The 12,547-nt window shown below is 43.4% G+C and overlaps 1 protein-coding gene across 1 annotated transcript in view; it reads left to right on the plus strand.

Moving 5' to 3' along the window:
• Nucleotides 1–6,759: 6,759 nt before the first annotated feature.
• TEAD4 (TEA domain transcription factor 4) overlaps nt 6,760–12,547 on the plus strand; it is a 59,188-nt gene continuing 53,400 nt past the window's right edge. Inside the window, exon 1 of the mRNA XM_051608104.1 lies at nt 6,760–6,899. The gene's annotated coding sequence lies outside the window, so the exon portion shown is untranslated. The remainder of the gene's footprint in view (nt 6,900–12,547) is intronic.

Here is a 12,547-nt window from a genome sequence, read left to right on the forward strand (position 1 = left end):
ACTGATTGCATTTAGACTGCAAGCTGATCAGAAATATTTATTTAATTTGCCCATTGTTTGTAAAATATGCTGCTTTCTTTGGAATGTTAGTGACTGATTTCATTTTTATAACATGAGATTATCTGAAGTAATGATTTATTAAAGTAGATTTTATAGAAATAATTTTAACCTGATCATAAGAATGAGTTACCTCAAAAGGAGATTACAGTGTTTTCAAAACTATCAGGAAGTTTAAAAAAGTTAATAAATGTATCACAGAGCCTTACATTGTGTCTTTCCAGTGTTCCATTTTTAACACTGGATATACAGTATGGAGACTGCAGGTCACAGCATAGAGCGCTTTTTTTATTCATATGGCCTTCATTGGTCAGGATGAAACACTGCACACATGTAAGTCAGGGGAAACATAACCTCCATTTTCAGAAAGGAAAAAAGGAAGACCTGTGAAACTACAGTCAGTCTCATCTCTGTGTCCAGCAAGATCATGAAGCAGATCCTCCTGAAGGCTCTGGTGAGGCACATGTAAAACAAGGAGGCAGCTGGTGGCAACCAGCATGGTTTCACCAAGGGCAAATCCTGCCTGACAAATTTTATAGCTTTTATGATGGGGTCACAGTGTCAGTGGACAAGGGAAGAGCAACTGATGTCATCTACCTGGACTTGTGGAAAGCGTTTGACACTGTCCCACATGACACCCTGGTCTCTAAATTAGAGAGACACAGAACTGGTGAATAAGGAATTGGCTGGACAGTCACACTCAAAGAGTGGCTCAGTGTCTAAGTGGAGATCACTGAGGAGTTCCTCAAGAGTTGGTACTGGGATTGGTGCTGTTTAACATCTTCATCAGTGACATGAACAGTGGAATTGAGTGCACCCTCAGCAAGTTGATCAGTGACACCAAGCTGTCTGGTGTGGTCAACATGCTGCAGGGAAGGAAGGCCATCCAAAGGGGCCTTGATGGGCTTAAGAGGTGGGCCTATGCCAACCCATGAAGTTCAATAAAGCCAAGTGCAAGGTCCTGCACCTGAGTCAGGGCAATCCCAAGCACAAATACAGGTTGGGCAGAGAATGGATTTAGAACAGCTCAGAGGAGAAGGACTTGGGGGTGTTGGTTGATGAGAAGCTCAACATAAGCTGGCAATGTGGGCTTGTAGCCCAGAAAGCCAACCATGTCCTGGGCTGCATCAAAAGAGGCACGGCCAGCAGGTCAAGAGAGGTGATTCTCCCCCTCTACTCTGCTATTGTGAGACCCCACCTGGAATACTGAGTCCAGCTCTGGAGCCCCCAACAAAAGAAGAACATGGACCTATTGGAGTGAGTCCAGAGAAGGGCCACAAGCATGATCCAAGGTCTGCAGCACGTCTCCTGTGAAGACGGGTGAGAGAGTTGGGGCTGTTCAGCCTGGAAAAGGCTCCAGGGAGACCTCATAGCAGCCTTCCAGTACCTGAAGGGGCCTACAGCAAAGCTGAGCAGTTTTTACAAGGGCTTGTAGTGATAAGACAAGGGACAATGGTTTTAAACTAAAAGATGGTAGATTTAGGTTGGACATTAGGATGAAATTCTTCACTGTGAGGGTGGTGAGACACTGGAACAGGTTACCTGGAGGAGCTGTGGATGTCCACTCCCTGGAAATGTTCAGTGCCAGATTGGATGGGGCTCTGAGCAACCTGGTCTAATGGGAGGTGTCCCTGCCTCTGGCGGGGGGGTTGGAACTAGATGATCTTGAAGGTTCTTTCCAGCTCAAACCTTTCTATGATACTATGTAAGCCTCATAGTGTACACATCTGCTCTGTACTAAAGCAGAGAGCAGTTACCATCTTGCCTGCTTCATGGCTGTTATGCATGTTCATGGTGATCCTGGAAAACTCTGTATTGAGACAAGAATAGGTGTTCATCGACTTTGGATATTGTCATTGTCAGCAAACTCACTGTTTTAAACTCCAAAGAGCCAGATTTATTGCTTGTAGTCTCTGGATTCTTTGCAGTAGTAGATATCACTTGCTCTTGCAAAATAATCAAAGTTTGTAATGACATTTTCTGATATTGCCAGGAAAAAAACACAATGGTAATCATATATAAACTCTGTATTTAACTGTAAAGTATGAATCGATGCTGAGAACTCCAGCCCTCTTATCTCTCAGGTGCCCACTCTACATTAGCTGGTCTTGAGCTTATTTCATCAGCAAAGCAGTTGCAAAGAGAACTTGAATCATGGATCTCGTTTGTGCCCCCATGTACTTCCTGCTTATCAGGCTGGGAGCAAGATCTGGCACTGTTTCCCGGTTGTGCTCTTTTGAGTTCTTGGTTGATGGCTTTGCATTCCCTCTACCCAGCCAGGAAAACTAAGTCAGTTTCTTATGCATTTGATTATTTTTCTGACTAGGCTGTGGGAAAGAAACTGCCTTACATTGGTTTGAGGTGACCTGAAGGTAGAATCCTAATTCCCAAATATGCTAAGAGGGCCACAGTGAAAAGCCCTTTACTCACCCTTTCAGTTACGCTTGTCAACTGTGGCTTTTCAAGCTATTTGTTCACATCAAATGATCCTAGCAGGGTCAGGGCCTCTAGGTCTCAGTCACGTTATGCAGACAGATGAACTGATGCAATGCTCTATTATCAGATACAATTTTACATTAATTGTATGTATAACTTTTATATCTAAATGAAAATAAACTATTTTATATATTGGAAATATCCTTAATTCTAAGTGAGTTTATTTGTAGCACTTTGCTGTCACTTGAGAGTTTTTTTTGTTCCTCCTGTACTCAGTTTCTTCCTGTCATCTTGTATCTCGCCTCTCCCCTTACTCTCCCTTTCTAACTCTCAGTTCTCTTCCTTTTTGGTGTATTTTTTTGCCATCTACTTAGGAATCTGGAGATAACTGTAAGGTTAGTCTCTCTAATACTTTCCTTCCCTCCCCATATCAGCAGGTCTTCCTATATAGTTCTTGGTTTCCATTTGAGTCTCTCTTTAGGCTAGTTGCACTTATCTGTCCCACGTTTTTAATGTTTCTCCCAGTGTCCAGTTAGGGCTTTTGAGATGGTTCTTTATGCATTTTCCTACCCTCCATCTGAACCTGTTCTACCATTGAAGTACAATACTATATATTTCTAAATCAAGAACTGAAATAATACAAGGCTAGGAGGAACACCAAGTTGAAGTGGTTATTTTTTTCCTATTCCCAGGAGATGTATGAACTTCAGTAAGAGGAGATACTGTGATTCTGATTATTATAAATTGACACAGCTCTCAATTTGTAGGCCCTATTCTTCATGCACTTCTTTTTTGCAATATGAGATTTAATTTGGAGGGAAACCTGAGCAGGAAATTCTATTAGGCATTCGTTCTTACTACAGTAATATTAGTTGCATACATGCAAATTTAACGTTCTTGAAATCCCAAAGATAACAATGAAGGAACCGTATTAAGCTGTTAAATATGAATCCTAAAGGCAGGCCAAGCAGACTAAAACAGCTTCTAGGCTGCGATAAGCTCCTTGGCTCACAAACATAAAAGGCAGTTAATATTTCCATGCTCTTTTAACAGACAGTCTCACCATCATTGAAGTTCTGCTGCTGAATTTGGTAGCAGCAGAACAGGGGTTTTTGTTACTGTTGGTATTATATTATACTTTGTGTGTTCCTCTACTTGCTGGTATTAAAAGCTCTTTAAATCTCTCAGTTGATACTGATTTAGATGTCATGTTTCTGGTACAGAAGACAAGCAAAGCCTTCCCCATGATATACAGGTCGTGTGAACTCTTGTTAAACTGGACAGATTCATGCTTTCCCAAAGTCAGGAATCTCATCTTCTCTGCCAGTGTCAAACTGTTGTACATAATTGCAGTTTGGAACTACTACAGCTGAAACCTAGAACTAAGAAAGACTTAAGGTATCATATGGTCAAGAGATTAGGCCCAGCACATAGTTATGAAGATGAGCAGAAAAGTAACAAGTGGTGTGTTTGCTTGCTAACGGGAAAAACAGCCTGCTACAACTGTGAAGTGGTGAGAATTGAAAGCCCTGCTATGAAAGAAGGCAGAGATGTTGTGCCTACTGTTATTCTTGTATCTCTGGACTGTACAGTCTATAGAGTTTTTGTCTTCTCATTCTGTCCCTTAATGTGTTCTATATGGAACTGTTCCTTCCCTGCTAGAAATTGGATGTCACTTCTTTGGTCCCAAAACGGGAGAAAAATCTAGAAGCAAACCTAACTTCACCAAAACACATTAAGGTGAAGGCTATTATAACTGTAACCTGCTCTGGTAATTTAACATTTGATTTAGCGAATACATAAATGCCTCATCCCTGTAGGTGTTCAGTGCCAGGTTGGATGGGGCTCTGAGCAACCTGGTCTAATGGGAGGTGTCCCTGCCCAGGTAGGGGGATTGGATCTAGATGATCTTGAAGGTCCCTTCCAACCCAAACCATTCTGATCCTATTCTAGAGGATGGAATTTGTGATCATTTACTTTCATTAAATTAACATTTTCAAACAAGGTAAATCATTGCACTGTCTGCAACAAAATACCTTAAAATGATGAAGAAAACAAAGGATTGATACTTTATGTAATGCTTAACTGAACTGAGCCCTTTATTAAAGGGAAAATACTATTTTACTGTGAAAAATAAAAAGCAACTAGAACCAAAACAACCACCAAAAAGCCTCTTTTATCTTGAGTGGATTTCCATCTGCAATTTACAGGAGTCCTGCAAACAATATCTGTGATGATTCACAGGAAGGAATAGGTTTCAATTCCTTCTCTTTGAGCTCTGTTGATTTTGCAGGGAAACGGGAGCAAAACAATGTTAGTCACATAATCATGAGACGTGGCCTAGAATTCACGGTGAACAGATGTGATGAGAAGTGAGGTACCTTTAATATATATATTTGATTTTCATTAAATTACATGTTTTTAATATGGCTTAGTACACACAGTAGTTGAATGATATTATTACAGGGCCTTATATATTAAGCAAAACCCCATAAAATAATTTCATTTATTTTTGTAACTTCCTTTTATTTATATTGTATATATCCTCAATGAGAACTTTTTTCTTAAGTATTCATAAAATAAAATTATTGCTGCATTGCCTTGCAAAGAAAAGTAATTGTATTAAAAAGGATTACCAATATCAGTTATCTTCAGCACTGCCAAACTACAAACTACACTGCCTAAAAAAAGGTGGAGTTGGCATTCCAAATCCCAAGACATATGAAGTTTACAGGGTTTGCCATCTGGTTTCTGCAGCCTTAGGACACATTTAGGTCCTGTTTTCAGTCTGCTCTCTGCAATTTGAACGAGTTATGAACTTTTCTAGCTTTTTTTTTTTTTTCCCCAAAAGCGGAGATTTTTCCTAATAAATTTCTTAAGCATATTGAAGTTTTTGAAAAAGCCAGCTGTGTTGTAACTACTAGAGGTAGTTTCGTGCACACCAGGTAGCTGTGAAGTCACCGGCTTGAAGACATAAAAAAGTTTATTTTGCTGATGTAGCTGCACCACCCACAGCTGCTAAGAGCATGTAGCTACATTTAATAAACTTGCTCTTTTACTACTGCTTTTGTTTCGGGTATGTGGCTTTCCAGCTCTCGTGCAGCTCTAAGTCTTGGATCAGCACTTTCTGGTGCAGCACGTTGGCATTCCCGTACGAACGGACACGGAAAGAGCAGCTTCGTCTTGAGGCTGAGAAAAGCCACAGAGGACATCCCTTTGCTGTCGGATGAGTAGTTTACTTTCTGGGATGCTCTCGGGACAATTCAACTTACAGCCACTTCTGCGGTGTCGGTGTGGGTTTGTTTGGCAGTCGGCCCAGCTATGCTGGGCGCAAATCTCATCCCTAAGGGGCTTGGAAGAAGTGCTGTCGGCGGGCTGCCCAGGCTAGACGTGCTCCTGCGCCGGGAAGCTTTCCCGAGAGCAGAGGCGGCCTCCCAGTCTCCCCGTCCCGGGAAAGCACCCGGCGAACGGCGGCGTTCCCAGGGCTCTTCCCGCGGCCGCTCCCGGCGCCGCTCCCCCCTCTCCCCGCTCCCCCCTCCCAGAGTTTCCTTCCTTCGCCCGTGTGCGGGGAGGCCTTCCCCCGCCCCTGCGGGCCCCCTCTTCCGGCCATTGCCCGCGTTCCCTCCGCCCCGGTAACGCACAGCCTCCGGCCGAGCAGCCGCCCGGCCCCGCGGAGTTGTGTTCCCAACCCCGCCTCGGCCCTCTCCCCCCCGCCCCAGCCCCCGCGCCAGCCGGCAGTCCCCTCCCTCGGCCGCGTTCATCTCATACCAAATCTCATTCCTCGCATTCCTCACTTCCTCCTTTCCAACTCCAGGGGAAGTTAAAAAACCCTCCTTTTTCCCTCCCAACCTGCCGCCCGGCCCCGGCCGCCGCTGCCCCCTCCCCGCCACCGCCCGGCCTCTCCGTCCCGCCGCCCGCGCCGCGCCGCGCCCCGCAGGTGAGTGCGCGCCTCTCGCCCCCCGCTCCCGCCGGCTCCGGCTGCCCCCAGCCCCCCTCCGAGCCCCTGCCCCGCCATCCGGCCGGCAGGACCGCCCGCTCCGGCATTGTTCGCGCCGTCCTCACCGCTGCGGAACCTGCGGAAAGGGGAGCCCCGTGGATTCCCCCCTCTCCCCACGGCCGCCCCCCCGGGGCCGCCCTGAGGGGCAGCCGCAGCTCCCCGACAACTTTTTTTCTTCTCTCTCTCCCACTTGGCGGTGGAGATGCTGAGCCAGAAGCGGACCCGCCCACTTCCCTCGTCCAAGCCCCTGCTCCCACCCCTGCGGGCTCGGGGGAGGGGATCGGGCGGGAGCGAGGGGCGCAGGAACAGCCCCGGTCTGCTCTATTGGCAGGAAGTCTGGAGCAGAAGGAGGGCTTGAAGACGGTCCTCGCTGCCCCGACGGAACCGCAGCCGCTCTTGCCTGGCTCAGGTCAGGACGCGCTGTTTCACCGCGGCTTTCGCGCGGGGTTCGGGGGTTCGGGTGCCGGCAGGAGAGGGGGGTGGAAGGAGGGAGGGCTTGGAGCAGATTATGTGCGACAGAGGGAGGCACAAGCGTGCAGAGGAAGCGATGGGAACATCCTCCATGGAGGCTCCGGCGGCTTCCCCCGTCGGGAAGAGGCTGCCACCGCTGGGACTTCGGGAACTTAGTCGCCTGTCGCATCGGCTGAAAACTGCTAGCTCTTCTAATGGGGGGAAAAAAAGAGAAAGGTTTCCGTGCTGTTCGTAGAGAAGTTCTTGGGTGGAGGACGAGGAGTTCTGGGGAGAGGAGGGTCAGTACTTTCTGTAAAAAATGTTCATGTAAAATTTTGGAAGACATTCTGGGGAAGATCTAACCAACCAAAAAAACCCAAACTAACAAACAAACAAAAAAACCTACAAAACCCCCCCAAAAACCATCCATGAGAAGGCATGTGAATTGTTACAGAGCATTTACCAGAAGATGAGGGAATGTTTTCACAGATCAGTTATTCCGAATTTAAGAGCTGAGATTTGGTGGCATGCCTCTGGCAAGGATTTAAATTGCCAAAAAGCCCCAATAAACCAAAAATAACCAAACAAAAAGCCTTCCCAATGAATCGTTTACCTTATGTAGATAATTTCGTTTAAACAATTCCATGCATGGGAAGGTAAAGATGGGGATTTTTTTTTTTGGAAGAAGGGGGAAGGAGTGTAACTCACAGTATTTTAAGGACTTCTGAAAAATACTTTATGATGAGCGGTCATATGTGAGTAACAAAAAAACACCAACCCAAAAACCATACAACTAAATACCAATTTTCTTGTTTGTTTTTATGTAATCTGAAGATACGCTTGTGTTACTTTCTGACCTTAAGAGCTGAGTTCTGCAATTCCTCTACAAATAAAGAAAACAAAACACTTTTCAAACACGGGGACTGGGTGGGAAGGAAGATTTAGGGAATTTTTCTTTTTTATTTTTTCCTGTTCCCTATTGCTCAGAGCAGATCATCTTCACCTAGACCTGATTGCATTGTCTGTGTGCAAACTGAGTGGAACATTCGTTCACCTGGCTGTCCATCTATCTGGTTATGTAGATGTAAGCTGGTTTATTGTTCTACTAGAAGGAAGTGGTCAGTAGGACAAGGACATGGAGTAATGGGGAGGAGTGAGAGGAAAAGAACAAGGGGGAAAGCAGACTGGCTATATAAAAAGTGTTGGCTGGGTTGAAGCTGCTGTACTATCATTAGAGCCTTTTGGTCCTGGTAACTTTTTCTCATTACAGAAAAGAGCCTGGATTGTGCTGCATTGAATACAGAGGGGCTTCTAGGACTGTTGAAGGCTGAGGGACTCTGTTTTTCTTTGGAACTTGGGTTGGCAAAGCAAAGGGCAGCCAAGCAGTGGGCACAGTCACCTTATGGCATTTTCCTAAATCCCAGTCTGGATGGCTCCCTCAGGCTCCAGCATGCATGCGACAAAGTTGCATCGTCTCTAAAATGGACAATCAGCTCATTGTTCTTATTTTCTGGGAGGTGGTCTTGGGATCAATTAGTATGCACAAGAATGGGTGTTAGGAATTTCTCCACTGTCTTGGTTTCTGCTACATCTTTTGGATTTAAAAATTAATTTTACCCATGGCTTTGAAGTATTTTAGGTTATTGTTGTGGTAAGTGTTCTAACAGTGTATTACAGAACATCTGTGGGAACACAGTATGAAGATAGTATGGCCAACTCTGAGAGCTTGTAATTTAAAATAAAATCACAGTTACTGTTGGTTTTCCTACTCAGGTATTAGTTTCATAGAACTCAGATACAGTAAGAGTTTTGAAAAGGTTGCTGAAAAGTACAGCTTCTAATAGATGCTGGTTGCATCTCTGGGGTGACTTAAGACTCACTGACAGCTTTCCTTCCTTAGTATTACGTGTCTTTTTTCTGATTGTATCTTTCAGCTCTGGTTCCATCACAACATAACGCCAGGTGTGAGTCCACAAAGACTTTGGTCTGGCACTGCTGTAGACAGAACTTCTCTGCACAGCCTCAAACAGTCCATTTCCAAACATGTCACACCTCTTCCCTTTGTTGCTGGCATGGGTATGGGCACTGCTCTTTACTGACCCAGGCCAGGGGGCTGATCCAGATGAAAAGTAACACAGTCATTCAGGAAGTTAGTTTTCCACCACGCTTTTCTCCAGTCCAGTTAAACATACGGTCACATAAATGGTGTGTCTGGAGAAGGGGGTGCAGTGACTGAGGGGTGGGCAGTGGGGGAAGACTGAGGATATTTTCTTAGCAACATTGCCATCTTTTCCCACCTTGGACCACCTGCAATAATGACATTATTTTCAGTCTTATCTGGCCACAAGGGTATCTTAAGAAAGCAAAAATTCAGTGTTACTTTTTTTTAAAAGATCTATTATACTTTCCCTGTAGCTTAGATTTTTTCTTTGTTCATCTGTTGGTGTTGTTTGGTTTTGTTGGTTGTTTCTTTTTTTTCCATAAATGATATGCAGTGGATCCTCCAGTAATTTTCTTAGGCAAATTTTCCATTGCTCAATGTACTGTAACACCAGAAGAATTTTCTTGGTCTACTGCAACAGTTTTTGCCTTGGTGTGTATTTCTGTAAAAAGATTGGTTATACTCTCTTTTTCTGTGTATTTGTACCTTCTAAGTTCTTACAAGTTACTAATAAGACTAAACTTTTAATATGTTTCAATGTAAATTATTCTAGGCCTAATGATTGTTTTTTATACTCTGCTCTTCACTTTCTTCAATTTATCTGTGTTCTTTTTTCAGAATGAGATCTGATATTCCATCTCTTTGTTGCATGAAATGAATCTGGGTACAGGCAGACAAAAGTTACATCGTCATTTTTGTAGAAGCATTTGCTTTGCAGACACTTCTCTCCCGCTTCTGGCAGGGCTTTCTCCTTCATATATCTCTGCTTTTTTAATTGCTGTTTCTTCAGTTTCTTTGCATTACTTTTCCCACATAGTCTTATTTGTCCTCCTTGCTTCTCACATTTGTTTTTGAGTTGCCTGAATCGCTTTGAGTTGTTTCTATCCACTGGTGTTTTTAAACTTGATTTGGTATCACCTGCAAGTTCTGTTAACCTTCCCTTTATTCAGTCTTAGATCTCTAATTAAGATGCTAAAGAAACCTGGACTGGCAAAGATCCCTGCAGCAACCCAGTAGGTGGTCCCTGTACCTGTTGGTTCCATTGGTATATATGATTAAGCTTAATTTTGCAGTCATCGGTTAATTTTCTAATAATATGAGCAGTACTTTCCAAAGCCAATTTGAAGTAGTAGTTTTTCAGCTATGATTTCCTTGGAGAGGAGCAAATGCTGTTCTAAATCTAAACCTATTACATCATGCACTGTATTCTTTATATTACCTAGCTTTGAGGCAATTCTATCCTCCTTTGAAAAGCAGTCAAATTTATCCAGATTTACAGTAGTAGTGTATACTCTTCTCTCTCTCAAACTTCTACATTATGCTCACCACCATGCAAAAGAAATGCCCTACATGTTAATTTGTAGTTAGGAATTTGCATGCCCGGAATTCATTATAAGATCTGAGATCAGGTGATTAGAAAGAGCTCTTCAGAGGTGGTGGTTTTGGTTTGGGTTTTGGTTTGGTTCTTTTTGTTTGGTTTGATTTTTTGGTGGGGGTTTTTGTTGTTGTTCTTGCCCTTTGGGTACTCCTTTTTCTGGAGATGATGCAGTCACTCCCCTTTGTTTCTGACACCGTATGAATTACACTTTTTCCTGCTAGGGAGGGGCAAGTTTTCCAGATCCCGGTGCCACTGGCTGAGTCACTGACTATTTTTCTGCTCTGTAGTACATTTATAATTACTTTTGTTCTTATTTTCATTAGAATACGATTGACGAAGGGGAGATGTTTTACTTTGCTGTACTTCTAAGACACGAGTGCCAGTGGCTTTCAGAGCCTGGACACAAGCCTTAGAAGCATCTGCTTTGCTGTTGCCAAAGAGAAAATAAATTAGCACAGTCCTCAAAGTGCCTCCTTTCAAACAGTATGGTAACCATTAATGACAGATGTCCAGGTAAAGTCTAATCTTTTGTAACCAGGACTGCTTTAAGGGATGGAGGAAAAGTCAAGAGAGTACTAAGCATGTGTATACTGTAATGGAAAGGGAGGATTTGCTGATGTGTTTTATGTTATACCTGATCATACTTCTCCATATCGCTGATACCACACTGGCAGGATTTAGAGAGGTTCTCTTGATTTGCAAATCTTGTTGGCTTAGGGGCAAAAAAAGGGAGAGATTTGCACAAGGAGATTTTCTCCAAGTACATTCACTGTTTTTTCAATTTATCTTGCTAAAAATAAATAAATAAATAAATACATAAATTCTTGTTTATTTCCCCACCCCAGTTTGTGAGGGATCTACGTGAACAGAAGGAAATAACTGTGCAGAGGAAACAATGTGAATTGCTGCTTCTATCCACCCAGAAAGCTAACTGAAAGATAGAAAAGCAGCATCTTTTCCTACTGTTTTTAGTGGCAGGTTCTATTTGTAAGAACATGTTTTAAAAACTGGAGTCATGTCTGTGTCCCTTTAAGAATCTAGTTTTGCTTGGCTAGCTGCCCTTGTTCTCCTGTAGATTAATCCAGCAGAAGGTATATAACCTGTTGACCTTCCTGGTGAGAAGGGTCTGAAAGGGCAGAGATAAATTAGAAGGTTTGTGCTTTCCTGTAATATCTAATGGCAATTTTAACCTGTGTTTTTCAGTTTTTGGCATTTTCTCTCTCTCTCTCTCTTTTTTTTTTTTTTTCTTTCCACTTAGCTGGAGGGTTGGGATTATACTTACGGGTTCTCATGATTTTCACTTGCTTTCTGTGAAATCTCTATATGTTCAGCAGTTTGGAAATGACAGTGAGTTTATGTCACAATTGAGAGGGCAGAGTTCTGAGCTCCAAATTACAATAGTCTGAGTTGAGGACAGTTCTGCTCTCTCTTGTATCAAATTGATAGGATAACTGGAATCCGGCTAAAATAGCTAGCATCTGTTTGCTAGGAAATTTTGGGCTGCTTTACAGAAAAACTAATCTGGTGGACTTCCCTCACTGTCATCTTAGTTTTAAGCAGTGGATGTTCACCTGCTGCATGTTCCAGGTGGAGTGTGTACTCCAGAACTATTGTAGGGTCGTTTCTGAATACCTCAAGAGAGTGCAGCTTGGTTGATAGCCATGAGTAGGGTTCCTTCATATGATGCAGATGTTTCACTGGTAGGCATTGGTTTATCAAAAGTATCAATCATAGAATCATAGAATGCCAGTTTGGAAGGGACCCATCTTTACTTGACCCATTGGATCATCTGGTCGAATCTTTCTAGGTATAATACAGTTTAAATGAGACAGCCCAGCACCCTGTCAAGCTGAGTCTTGAAACTGTCCAATGTAGATGAATTCACCACTTCCCTTGGGAGATTATTCCAATGTCTAACTGTTCTCATAGTTTCTTCTGGAGTCCAGTAAGAATCTCTCCAGGAGTAACTTGTATCCATTACCCCGTCTTTTCCAACAAACACCCCTTGTCTTTATCAAACACCTTTCAGCTCCCCTCTAACTACAACTAAAATCAAGGCCCATATTTA

Source organism: Apus apus, chromosome 1 (assembly GCF_020740795.1).
Source record: "Apus apus isolate bApuApu2 chromosome 1, bApuApu2.pri.cur, whole genome shotgun sequence".
In the NCBI taxonomy this organism is placed as follows: domain Eukaryota; kingdom Metazoa; phylum Chordata; class Aves; order Apodiformes; family Apodidae; genus Apus; species Apus apus.